General features: G+C 34.9%; 1 protein-coding gene across 8 annotated transcripts in view; it reads left to right on the top strand.

The window, feature by feature from the left end:
* Positions 1–13554, top strand: part of NLGN1 (neuroligin 1) — an 873763-nt gene that overhangs the window by 266352 nt on the left and 593857 nt on the right. The window lies entirely within an intron of this gene.

Raw genomic sequence — 13554 nt, 5'->3', positions numbered from 1 at the left:
TTTATGTAAAATATGAAAATAAATATATGAACAATCAATAGTAAAACAGGCTTGTCTAAAATTTAGTTATTTTACATGTACATTAGTCATTGTACCAAGGATGTTTATTGATCCCGTAGTACTTTGTGTACAAAGCACTATGCATTCATGTCATTATCCCAACTTTACAGATGAGGAGACTGAGGCTTAGGGAGTTTAAACTCCTTGTCCAAAAACAAGAAGCAAAAACAAACAAACAAAAAAAACTAAGATTTTAGCCAACATCTGGGTGACTTCAAAGTCTGTGCCCTTAATCGGTATGCTATATCTTGGGGTGAAGAGAAAGCCCCATAGGAAAAAAGAATTGCTATGAATATGTTATTCAAAGTTATAGGAAAAATTGTTAAAGAAATAGACAGCTGTCCTTTCCGAAATTAGATTCCTCTTTATATCTGTATAAGAAATCATTACTAAGGAGTTAATTACAATGGTAGTATATTAAGGATTGAAACCTATTAATTATTATGGTAGCTTTTAAAATTTTGAGTGGAAAGACCTTTCCTAAAGCTGATTTCCCCCACAAATTCTAGGTTAAATAAAATATGGTGAGAGAACGTAGGGAGTCCCAGTTAGGATAAGACATAGGTTTATAAACTTGGGGAAAATAATCCAGCCTACACTAAGTTTTCTAACCCCAGGATTCTGTAACTGTAGTCATAGGGATTTGGGATGTATTTTTATCATTATAAAAACATTGTTTAAAATGTTTTTGCATGATAAGATTATTTTGGCTAGTTTTTTTCCTCAAATTATATCAATCAGTGTGCTAGCATTATTTTTCATATGTTGGCCAGAGTTTTAAGTGACAGCTACATGCTTTTAATTTATAAAAAACATTGATTGTTAATAAATTGTGTTTATTAATCTTTAAGTGCATGAAGTTTTGGATGTAGTATAAAGGAGGACAGAAGCAACAAAGAGGAAAAAATCTTTGTTGATTGAATGTTTGGAAATGATTGCGCTGATGTCTGTGGATCTTCCCTAATGAAATGTTCTTATTTAACATGGATGAACATCAATGAAATATTTTTTTTCCCCACTTCTTGGTCTTCAAAGTAGTTTGCAAAATGCCAGAATCCCATATTCATTTCATTACACATATATCTCTCAAGTTACCAGCCAGCTCAATCTTCAACACTGATCATTTTAATGCGTCTAGGAGCTGCATGGAAAGATAATCTTTTTAAACCAAGACAGTTTCTTCACAGGTGAGCAGAAATATTGTTGTGCAAAGACCACTATATAGATTTGGTAAGTTTATAAACTGTCTATGAGGCTTATGCATTCTAAACACACATTTAAAAAAAAACATTGAAAATGCAGATGGATACAGATACATACATATTTAGCTCCACAGGACAAAAAGGACTACTATAAATAGACTGTCTATAACCAACTAGTCACTGTGGTTAAGGACTCACATAATTTCCATAACAATCCTTCCTGAATTCTCTATTAATGTCTACATTTGGTAGGTACAGCCTCAGATCTTGGAAACATTAAATTGTTGATTGAAAGTCACACAGAAATACTAAAGATGGGATTAAACTTAGGGGCTAACAGCAGAGCCCTTTTCATGCTTTGACACCAAGTAGCCATTTTCAGATTTAAAAAAAATGACCTAGGGTCATATAATTTAATTTTCAGTTATCTGTAGTTTCTGGTCCAAGTTTCTTCAGTCCTGTCCAGTTCTCTGTGTGGCATTGTGTATGTGTAATTTCCTCAGTGTGTCCCTTATCCTGCTCTACGTGGAAGCATTTATGGGATCCACTTCTGAAACAGCCTCTGAATTGAAATACAATATATCTAGTCAACCTGAGTGTCCACAGGCCTTTAATGTGACAAGGGCAGTTCATTCTCACAGTCTTTGATATATTCATTTGACAAATATATATTCAATGCTTGCAGTTTATCAGGATTTTTCCTGTGTACTAGGAAGACTAAGATGAATATGGTGTGGTTCCTGCTTTTAAGAAACATAGAGGATTAAGAGGGCTACATTAGAAATAATTACCACACAGAGTGAGGACGTGCGGCAGTACAGGGAAGAGAAAAGGCCATTGGATGTACAAAAAAGGGAGAGCTTAATTTTGCCTAGTTATTATAAAGCCTTAGGAAAACTAAGACGGGCTTCAGAAAGGATGTGATTTTTGATCTATGCATTGAAAGAATCATAGGAATTAACAGCTGGAAAGAGGATGGAGTTTATTCCAAACAGAAGGATCCACGTCATGGAGGTTGCAGGGGTACTGCAAATAGTTCTTTATGGCTATAGCGAGTGTAGCGTGAAGAAATTGAAGAAGCAGCAGAAGACAAGAGATCCTCTGAAGTCTGATTTTAAAGGACCTTTTACTCTAGGGGTTAGACTTCATTGTCTTGGTAAAGAAAACTACTCATAGGCTGTATTTTTTAATTAGGAGAATAAACCTATGAATTTCAAAATGATTCCCCTGCCAACAACATGGAAAATAGATTTTAAAAACTGAAAACAGAATACTAGTTAAGGGGTCACATATCTAACCTAGGTGGGAAACACTGAGAGTCCATCTAAGTAAGTGACACAGAAATTGAAAAAAGATGGACCGATTTTATTGACATTTAGGAGAACTCCTTGCTTTACAGGATTTGAAATCGAAGAGTCTATGAAAATTGGATGGTTCTATTAAGTGAGAGAAAAAGTATAGTAAATGGAGCAGAGCTAAGTTGGGAACTAGATGAGTTGGGCTTAGATATGTTATTGAGTTTGAGGACACTCTGGAAATCACTAATTAGTGCTGAACCAGTCTGCCAGTGCAGAGATTTTTCATTCATCTGTATTTTGCAGCCCTGATGCAAAAAAAAAAAAAAAAAAAGTACAGGGATAGTTTAGAAATGATTTAGGGTTGATGAACAGAAAATAGATTAAATAGATTAGTTGAATGAGATTTTTGGTAAAAGAAAAATGTAAACAATTCACCAGGGCTAGTAAAAAAAAGAAAAAAAAATGAAGAAGCTGATAGATGGACAAAAAATACACAGCTTAAGGAATTAAGAGGTTCCAGGGTTTCAGAAAAGATAAAGGAATGAAGGAGCTGAAATAGTTTAAAGATTTTACAGACAGAGCTAATTCTGAATCATGTGGTATTCTATAGATTGGGGTTATATGAGCAGGTTGCTGAAGTGATTTGGGGTTAAATGTTTTATAGGGGAGGAGATAAAAAAACTGAGAAGCTAGAAAATTGGATGGGTTATCTCCATGTGTCGCAATCACTGAAAACTATTTAATGAGTTAGGTTGGAGAGGTAGACTATAAGCCAAGAGCTAATTTTCTCTATGTATGTAGAATGACCTGGAGGTCAGTTGAAGAAATGATTAAAGGACTGAGTAGAGGGTGTTACAGTAAAATAGTATTGGTCTCAGGGAGGAAAGAGGTTTTCAAGAGTCAGTTAATTCTATTTTGAACTTTGAAGTAAGATGCCAGGAAAATACCTTGAGTCTGATCTTAGTAATTTCTGAATCTGATTTTAGTAATTGTTAACCATGATAAACCTACTTTATGTGCATAGTATTAGACAATGGCCATCAATGATTGAGACATGGAAACTTCCTCTGTGTTCTATAGAATAAGGTATGTTTTATGATAAAAATTCTTTGAAAAGCTCCTGACAAGGAAACAATTAATTATGACTATGAAAAGAAATCAGGAAATCTACAAAAGTTTCTAGAAAATATTAGACCAGTACTTGAAAATATTAGACCAGTGCGTATTATGTTGGATGGAGAAGAAGAAATAAATGGGTGGAGACAAGTGTTCTGGAAGAGTGAATATTTCGAAGCTAGAGAAAAAAGAAGATGAGGGTAGAAATATTTTATTCTGTAAAAAATAAAATGAGGTTTCGAAAATTCATTTTGTTTTTTAGTAGGGGTAGCGGTATGGATAATAGGGTGGGAGGTATTTTAGTTAGAACTCATAAAGAGTTCAGTCTGAGATGCTGAGCTTTATGCTAATTTATGTTAATATACCACAGTTTTATTAAGTATTTCACTTACATATTTTTCTTCATAAAGTAATTTGTGCAAAGGTAGCAGTAATAATTTGAAGAAGGAAGTGCCAGTTTAGGAATGATCAGAAATGCACCTTTAAATTATCTATATACTTATAAATCACCACTGCCAAGTTCTAGAAAATTCTAAGGTAAAAGCAAAGATTGGAAGATAAAAATACAATTTTGAATTAATTTTAAATAAGGCCAGTCATCAGTTTTTAAAACAATATTCTCTTTGTTATGAAGGTGATAAGTTTTGTAAATTTTGAAAAAACTAAATTCAGTTTAAATTTTAATTCTGGAGATATCAAGTAGCGTAGGTGGATCAAGGTTATGATTCTTGTGTTTGCTCATTAGAACCATTTATGACAATGATGATATTTCTGCATACATTTGAAAAGTGTTAATGGCATATAATTGAAGGAGAGGACATTGGCTGACTAAGTTGGACCTCTGTCACTAGGGAACATGGATGGAAACTGAAGTAACTTTGGGAGCTGTATGCAATATTTATTTGTTTCAGTTTTTAGTGCACAACAGAATGTTCTGGACAAAGAACTAATGTGAATGTACCCTTTCTGGCTCCAACTTAAGCAATCTGATGCCTTGCAATTAGAATTTTGAGATATGGAAAACTGGGTCAGATTTTCTTGCTGCTTCAGGCTACATTTTTTAAAAACCCTAGAATAATTAATTTTAAAGATTTCCCATTTGCTTCATGTTAAAGCTGTCTTTTTCAACACGTTTAACAGTGAATTTTAGCTATGTAATTTTATTTGAAATTTTTTAGGCTATCAAATGTGTGATAATTATATTGACTGTTATCTTTGTATAAATTGAGTCTACTCTCTTCAAAATAAATGCAGCATTTTCTGACCAGTGAGATAAGATAAGCAGAAGTTGTTTTATATTCAGAGTACTTTTTTTTTAATATGGTAAAGAAATAGAAACATGAAATGTTTTTTTCTTAACTAAGGTAACAAAATTACCTTATGGTTAGTGTTTGGATGTGAAAGAGGAATAGAAGATTGATGTTTTGATGGATAATAATTGACTCTTAGCTGTTCTCACTCTTCTAAAGGCAAGGATGAATTTGCACTGATGCTTCCTTGCTGTCACTCTAAATAATATATTTCTGTGGCTCAGGCTGTTATCAGTAACTGTAAGTAGATATTTTTGTGACAGTCAGTCCTCTGGAGCCTACATGATGAATTCATCCTTGGCCTCTCCAAACCTCCCTGGCTGATGTGCTTGAGGTTTCAAACTGTGTACTCCCTACCCCTCAGGGAGAAATCTGCACATATTCCTGGTACTAGTTTTATGGGGAACTCTCAGAGTAAGACATATTTTTGGCCCTAATTAAGCACTTGGGCTCTAGACTCAGACTGCTAGTAACAACTTGCCGGGAGTACAATTGGGCGGGTTATTTAAGCCCGCTGCACCATGTTCCTTCACTGACCATGAGAATATTGAACAGACAGTAACCCACCTCACAGGAACAAATTGAATGAGTAGGCATGTGATGCCCTCAATACAGTGATTATAAAAGCCCAATAATTACTTATTACTGTACTTATTTTGATGGTTTGGGGAATTCATTTAACTACCCCAGTCAACCTCCTTATATCTAAAGCACTTGAACATAGTATTTTTAAAGGATTCTGAGATTTGTGAAACTGACTTACCAAGAATTGACGGTGTAAGCTTTATTTAGTAGGAAACGGGGCTGTGAAATCTGTTAGACCTGATTTGATCATGACTATGCCATTTGCTAGTGTTTTCCTGTGAGCAATTTGTCTTAATTCCCTTGTCTTTTTTCTAATTTTTAAGAAAAGGTGAGAATAATAGTAGTATCCACATCGTAAACTTTTGAAAGAATTAGATGAAAGAGTTTATATACAACACTTCACACAGTGGCTAAATTCAAGAAATAATAACTCTTGTTATTATTTTTTTCAAATTTTTCATTCAAATATTGCCTTTATGAAGTTGTCTTTGCCCACCTATCAAAACAATGTGCATTACTACATGAGCCATGACTTTCCATACCTAAAAACTTAAGTAAATGAGTTAATCCATTTATGCCTGAGGTGGCAATTTTGTGAATTTTTGCAATCAGACATTGGCAATGACCTTCAGCAGTAGGATATAAATAACTCCCACATGCTTAGCTTTCCAATAATGGAATACTAAGCATAAATGGATCAAGTCTTTTACATTGTTGCCTAAGGTGTCAATAAATTATATACTAGCAAATCATGGATGTTGAAACCTGAGCTTCATATCAAGTTCAGATATCTCTTTAGTTGAAGAAAGCCACCAAAGCTACTGTAATTTAAGCAGTTTACTGCAGCATGAGAGAATATTTCGATTTTTATTAAATTGTCATCTTATATAAGTTGCTGTCTTGCAAGTGTTGACAGATATTAAAACCATGCTTTTCATCATAGGACATTCTGTAGACAGGGTGCATTTTTGTGGTTAGTTTAAAAAAAATAAATTTAAATGTTTCTTTCTCCCAGTTAGTATTAAAATGCAGCTGGCATGTATTTATAAATGATGTATAAGAATCTATTTTTTGCTCCTTATAAAATACAGAGAGCTCATTTGATTTGCTTTTCTTTCATTTTTATCCCCTTGTGTTCTCAGAAGAAACTATCATTCCAGCACATTTCAAGTCCTCCTTCCTCCCTGCTCCTCTTCCCCTCATGGCATGAATACTGCTTCATGCCCTATGTGTTTGGAAACACTGCATTTAGTGAGTGCTGGTATTATCTTTCTGGGAAATAGAGTTGAAATTTCCCCAGATCCCACTAAGCTCCCCTCAACCTGTTACTACTGAGGATATGGCATTGACTACATATCAGGGGATCTCCAAGTGACAGAACAGTAACTGTTGCTGAGATGTGTAAATTAGAGAAAAGACTGGATTCGATAAGACAGGATTTGAAGTAGTAACTCAAAATATGATTTCCTTATTTGCTTTCTCTAACTACCTATTCCCGTGGTAAGCAAAAACATTTAATTACTTAATTTCAAGTCAAGCACTTAGTGTGAGAAAATTATTTTTACTTCATTCACACTTAAAAACACAAGCAATTCCCATCAACACAATTAAAACACAAGTAATTCCCTTATTTAATACAATCAAATAAGATAATGTATATAAAACAGATGATAAACTGTAAAGTGTGGTAGGGTATGTCAGGTATAATGCTTTGTGCTGTGCATATGTTTTCAAATGTAAACATAATTTCAACCCAAAGAGATGCATATTATCACCATTTTGCTGATGAAATAACAGAGGGTAAGGCCACTCCACATGCTGGGAAATGGCTGTTGGTTTTGATTTTAGCCCAGATCCAGCTGATTACAAAGCCAATTGTGTTTTTCTTTAATCATAGTAAACAAATATAAGATATTGTTATTATTACTTAATTGTATATAACAGGTGTACCTTATTTTACTTAGCATATTGAAGTTCAAACATGCCAAAACAAAAAATAATTTGAAATCATTATTACCTTTTTAAAAAAATCATTTGCTTTTGAAGTCACATTAAGTTGTTTTAAATAGAATGCTTTTTTTTTTTTCAATTCTAATGCCATTAAAGATATAACTTGATTTTTAAAGACTTCACTTGTATACACCTTTCCAGGGGCATGTGTCTTAAGTAGACTGATGTGCCTCTACAGTGCATTTTTTGAGCTCAAGAAATAGATGAAGCACATTTGGCAAGGATAAATGTGAAGTTTAAAAGTCAGAACTTAAGTACTGTGCTATCTGTGTCTTTATGATACTTTAAGACTGAAGTGTACCTGGGTAATAGATGTAAAAGGTGTCCATTGCTCTAATTTACTTATAGGCCATTAGCTTTCCATATATCTGGGCTCTGAAAAACTAGACCAAAGGAAAATATTTCAAAGAACCCAATTTTTAAAATGTGTTGAAGTGGTCCCACTAAATCTCTGAGCTCATGTGATGTCCAATTTACAGCATATTGGAAATGTCAGTCACTGAATCAGGTTATTGTTTGCTTTTTTGTGTTCAAATTACATATTAAGAATTTACATGAAGTGTGTCGTGATGAAAATATTTGAAATTTAAAAGTTGTACTTTAGTTGAATTAACCGTATATTTAACCCAATTTAATATATTCCTGACCTTAGCAGTTAAAATTATAACTAAGCTATTTTAAAACTTAATGCATAAACCATGGAATATTATTCCAAAGGCTTTTAAAGGTAAATAATCTTTGCTTTACATCTGATAATTCAGAAATTATTGTTTTTAATAAAGTTCTTTTGCATGCAGATAATATATTATTTTATAATAATAGATTTTAATGTGTGCCACCACTTTAGTTCTCTGTGACCCAATATGGAACCAGATGATTCTTACCATTATGTTAAGCCCTCATTATTAGACTATTTAATGGCCTTTCTCTTTAATAATGAAAACTCATTTAATAATGCATGGTTTGTGTAACATTAACGATAATTACAGGATGCCTAGTGGTTGCTCTGGTTGAAAATCAATTTAAATAAGTTGCTCCCAATATTACAATAGACACAAAATGAAACTTATTGGTCATTAGTAATTATGAGACAAAATCATTAGGGGACCTATGGACAGGAAGAGAGCAGATTCAAATCATTTTTTATGTATGGTTAAGACATATTCCCAGGTTTTATGAACTGTGAGGGTTGAGGTTACTAATATCTTGTGAAAATTAAGAGCTAAATGTGTTTTAAATGCATCAATAATTTGAACTGTCCTAAACATGGTTGTAAAAAAGCCCCCAAGATTCCTGCTTAAACAATATCACTGGGTGATTGTCAAGGCCCTAAGTTAATAGTTATCACTGTTGTACCTCAACCCCTGCATAGAACAAGGGTTACCAGGCAGTCATCAAAACCCAGGAAAAGAAGATATTAGAGTTCAATTATCAGAGATTGGCTGGAAGGCAATGATTTGAGATCATGAGCTCTAAGTTGATAGTGCAGGAAGATAGCTATGTCACATGTGGTCTCAAATCTAGGAGTTTGGTAAATCATCCTAAGAGTTCCAAGATTGGGTAATCTGGTGTGACTCTGAAGCAGGTACTGGTTCTTTTTGTATGTGCTGTGTCAAAAAGGTAAGCACAATCAGAGGGTTGAACACGAGTATGGAGATATCGTTTACTATTTACCTCAACATCAAATGTCCTCATGCAATTAAAATAAAATGAATACTTCTTTTACTTGGTTGAGAAGATCAAAACCTGAATTTATGATGTGGGAGTACGTGGACTATATCAAGCTATAAGAAGGGTAAGGGGAAGAGGAAGAAGAAAAACCGTGGCAGAGTCTAACAGTCATTGACTGTGCTCATATAGGGAGGTGGCTAAAACTATTTTTAAATTTTAAAGCATTTTAAAGTAAATGCGTTGAGTTAAAACCCAAGGCAAGAACTTGTTCTTTTGGTCACAGTACACAATTGATTTTTCATAGCATAACTCTGGAGCAATACTGAGATCACTGTGAAAGTGGAGAAATTTTAGCTTATTCTTCAGTTGTTGAATTCAGAGTTCTCTTAATGTTGTACTAAGATGAGAAAGCAAACCCAAAGTACTTGACTTAAAAAAAAAAAATCAAACGAAAACAAAATAAAATTACTTCAACTGTTTAATGAGTGAAAATTTCTTTGACTTTCTCTCTTTTTTTCTTTTTGAAAAGGGAGTTTTTAGCTTTATTTTAATTTTGTTATACTTCTTTTTAAATTGGAATTACTGTATCAAAGTTTGTGAATTCTGGGACTGACTCTAATGGGAAGAAACTAAGGGAAATGATGTTTCCTAGTGATCTAATCAAACTTTGCTCTTTGGAGACTTTTAAGAGTGGTTAATTTTATTGCCATCACTATGTACATGTTTTCCAAATTCTAATAATAGGCATGCTATTGCTTATCCATACTTCTCCCAGCTATATAGACAAGATCCATAACCCACTCCAACATCCTGCATATAAATAGACACTCATGGCTGGGCGCGGTGGCTCATGCCTGTAACCCCAGCACTTTGGGAGGGCGAGGTGGGCTCATCACGAGGTCAGGGGTTCGAGACCAGCCTGGCCAACATGGTGAAACTCTGTCCCTTCTAAAAATACAAAAATTAGCCAGTGTGGTGGCAGGCACCTGTAATCCCAGCTACTCGAGAGGCTGAGGCAGGAGAATTGCTTGAACCTGGGAGGTGCAGGTTGCAGTGAGCCAAGATCACACCACTGCACTCCAGTGTGAGTGACAGAGCAAAAATAGATACTCGCGAACCTCATATGAAATCTGAATTGTTTGTGCAGTATGGTGACAAGTATCCAGGCGGAGTGGTTACTGTGGGTTGGAAAGTGTGTAGCCCTGGGACAGTAGTAGTCTATGCATGTTGGGTTTTTCTGTGTTGTATAGAAACTCCAAATGGAATCCATGATCAGGTTGTTACCTTAAATTCTGTAATTAACCCTATGTTTGTAGACCTGTGATGCATTCTCCTGTAACAGTGGTTCTCAATAAAATAGACGCAGTAACTCCTTTGTGTGAAATCTTTTGTAAGGCACATTTTACTAAAATGAAGCTAATGGATGATATTCTCTACCCACACATGTGATTTTTTAAAGTAATTTTAAAATGATATAGGCCTTATTATGTAAATGCACGGGTATGGTTTCACTAGAAGATGGATGAAATAGTCAGATGCTTATGTCTATACATAGAATCACTAAGATGAAATAGCTAAAATGCAAACAGATACAAGTGTGCTTTGTTGGGGACCCAAATATTAGGAGCAGCCCTGCTGTCAGTCACCTGATTTTCCTAAATGGTAACTTACTTTGGATAAAATTCTGAAAAATAAAATAAACATGTCTGGATTTATAAAACAGTTGTATTTTTGGGAGATTTATATTTATGCTAAAAAGTGAGAAAAATAAAATGTTTAAGCATTGATATGTAAAAAGGGGTTGTCTATGTTATAGGCTCAGATAACTATATATGGTTATTTCACTTATTTATTTATGTCCAGCAAGGTCTTTGAAAGTTGTGTCAGATGTAGGATAATTCTTCACTGTACAGGAATGTTTCCTGAATGAAGAACAGCTAGCAAGTATTTCCAGACAATCAATGAAAGAGCATCCCAAATTAACAAGCAAATAAAAGCCGTTCTAAGGAGCATAGCCACTGCAGGCAAAACTGTAGCTCTGTGTTAGAATACCAGGTTTAAAAATCTCAGTTAATTTTAGGAAATATTCGTTTTCTCAGAAAGGTCTAAATTAAATAGAATGGTCAGAAGGTAATAATAAGGCATTCTAGTGTTTCAAATGCCTGATATAATGGACATTCTGCAGCTTGTACACAGAATTTTATGTATTCAGTTGAGCGGTAGACCTAGACCATGACTGATGATGAGATACTGCTGGTCATGTGCCTTTTCAAAGGGATTTTTTTTTCCAAATATTTAATGCCACTCCATGTTCTTCCTACTTGTGAGTCCTATGACATGGCATATGTGAACGTGCTTTGTAAACCGTTAAGCCAATTATAAGTGTTATCAATTCTAGTATAGAGATTTTCTTAAATACTGACACAAGGGTTTGCTAATGGCTCCTGAGGATGCAACAGAATCCTCTTATTTGCTGTCTAAAGGGAAATGAGTTTAAGTAAACTTACACAAAGTTAATGATTCATTAGGCTTTGAGTCTGGGCCTCCTAAAGCAATGCTGTTTTTCTTAGGAGTTTGTATTCCTCTGAGTGCTATGTGGTTGGGCAGTGGAGAGCAACTAAAAAGGTCATTCACATTTTCTTTTTAATCTTAGCAATACACTGAAATCAAAGAATCTCAGTGTTTGTGAGAGCCTTGTTACTGTTTCAGCCATTAAAATAAAGCTGTTTATCAAACACTGAACACATGCTAGACACTATGTTATTAAAGATACCATAGGAAAGTCATGTGGTCTCTTACTCCAACTGAATGCGTAAGAAAACTAATCTTACTTTCCCCTGTTGGATAAATACTAACTGAACATCCAATATGTTTTCAAGTTTAGGTATACTGTGATAAAATAGTTCTTGTTGTCAGCATTCAAAATTAGTCTTCAAAATGTCATGGACAAAATTGCTAATTTCTGGAAAAAAAAAAAAAACTCCTCCAATTTTCTTTTGTTTCATTCAAACGGTGCTAAGGAGTATTGAGGAAGGGAGTTACGTAGGAGACTGGTGAAAAGTTGGGTCTTTCTGTTTGGGCATCCTGTTGTCACATTTAATGTCTGTATTTAGCTTTTTGAGTGTACTGATAATTTATGACTAACATCTGCAGCTAATGTAATTTATGTCCTACTCTGGTGGACTCAGATCTGCTCTTACTGGCTGCTTGGTCCCATTTGGCTCCACAAGAGTCAGATCTTCGTTTATGTCCTGAGTCATCTCCAGCCTCTACGGTATTCCTCCAGATTTCGCTGGTGGACTGTACTGCAGGCCTGCTTGTTCTCAACTCAGTGTCCAGGACATGCGGGACCGTGCTTGCAGCATGGCAAAACCAAACCCAGCATCACCCACTCTGACTACTTGTGCTTCTAAGGGTGTGAGATTGCACTTGTCACAGAACAGTGTGAGGTGTCTTGTAAGGAGATTGCCCCTGGGAAGTTACAGAGACTGGGGTAATGGAGGAGGCAGCCCCAATCTGCTTGTAGAGTTACCCTCTCTTTATTAATGCCCCTCCCTATCTCCTGAACAAATCTGAACACACCCCGGCTGAAATGGCTCTTCAACTTTTTTTTCCTTCTCCCAAAATTCTCTGAGATCAGAAAGGCAAAGGAACATTTGACCCCACAGTCTTTTCCTATGGGCACTGTTAAATCTGACCTTTGTTACTCTAAAGGAGGAGCCAAAGGAATTTTGACAAGATTCCTCAAGATAATGGCTTGGTTTGAAAGGCTCACATGTGCTGCAAAACCATATTTTGCATATTACAAGCTAAATTTTATCTTGATTTTTTTTTTTGTTCTATCTGTAACAAATCCTGATCCTTCCACTCTACCTTGCCCCATTCAATTAGGTACCTTGGATGAACTACAGTAAAACTCTTGTTCACAAAAATGCAAACAAGGGACACACTTTCATAGTTTTCAAAATCTGTTCCCCATAAACTAGAAATAGGAGATGCAATAGTGGAGAGGATAGACATGATCCCTTACTTCTATGGAGCCCATGTTCTATTCATGAGGAATGAGGGTCAGATAAATTAAAATAAATGGGGATTATTGTTACGTAATAAATATAGGGAGGTTTGACTAAATTGAGTGTTTCTAGTCTTTTATTTATATTTGAAGAAACTGAGACTTAGAATTTTCCAAATATTAACCATTTACTTGCTGACAGTCAAAAGTGGTAGCAGGACTCCAGAATCCTTACTGAGTGAGTCCATTTTATAGGTCACACTTAAAAAGAAAATGAAGTGATGGTCCTG

The sequence above is a fragment of the Sapajus apella genome, unplaced genomic scaffold (genome assembly GCF_009761245.1).
Source record: "Sapajus apella isolate SASKATOON/1434 unplaced genomic scaffold, GSC_monkey_1.0 scaffold101, whole genome shotgun sequence".
In the NCBI taxonomy this organism is placed as follows: domain Eukaryota; kingdom Metazoa; phylum Chordata; class Mammalia; order Primates; family Cebidae; genus Sapajus; species Sapajus apella.
This window is presented reverse-complemented; position numbering and strand designations above follow the sequence as displayed.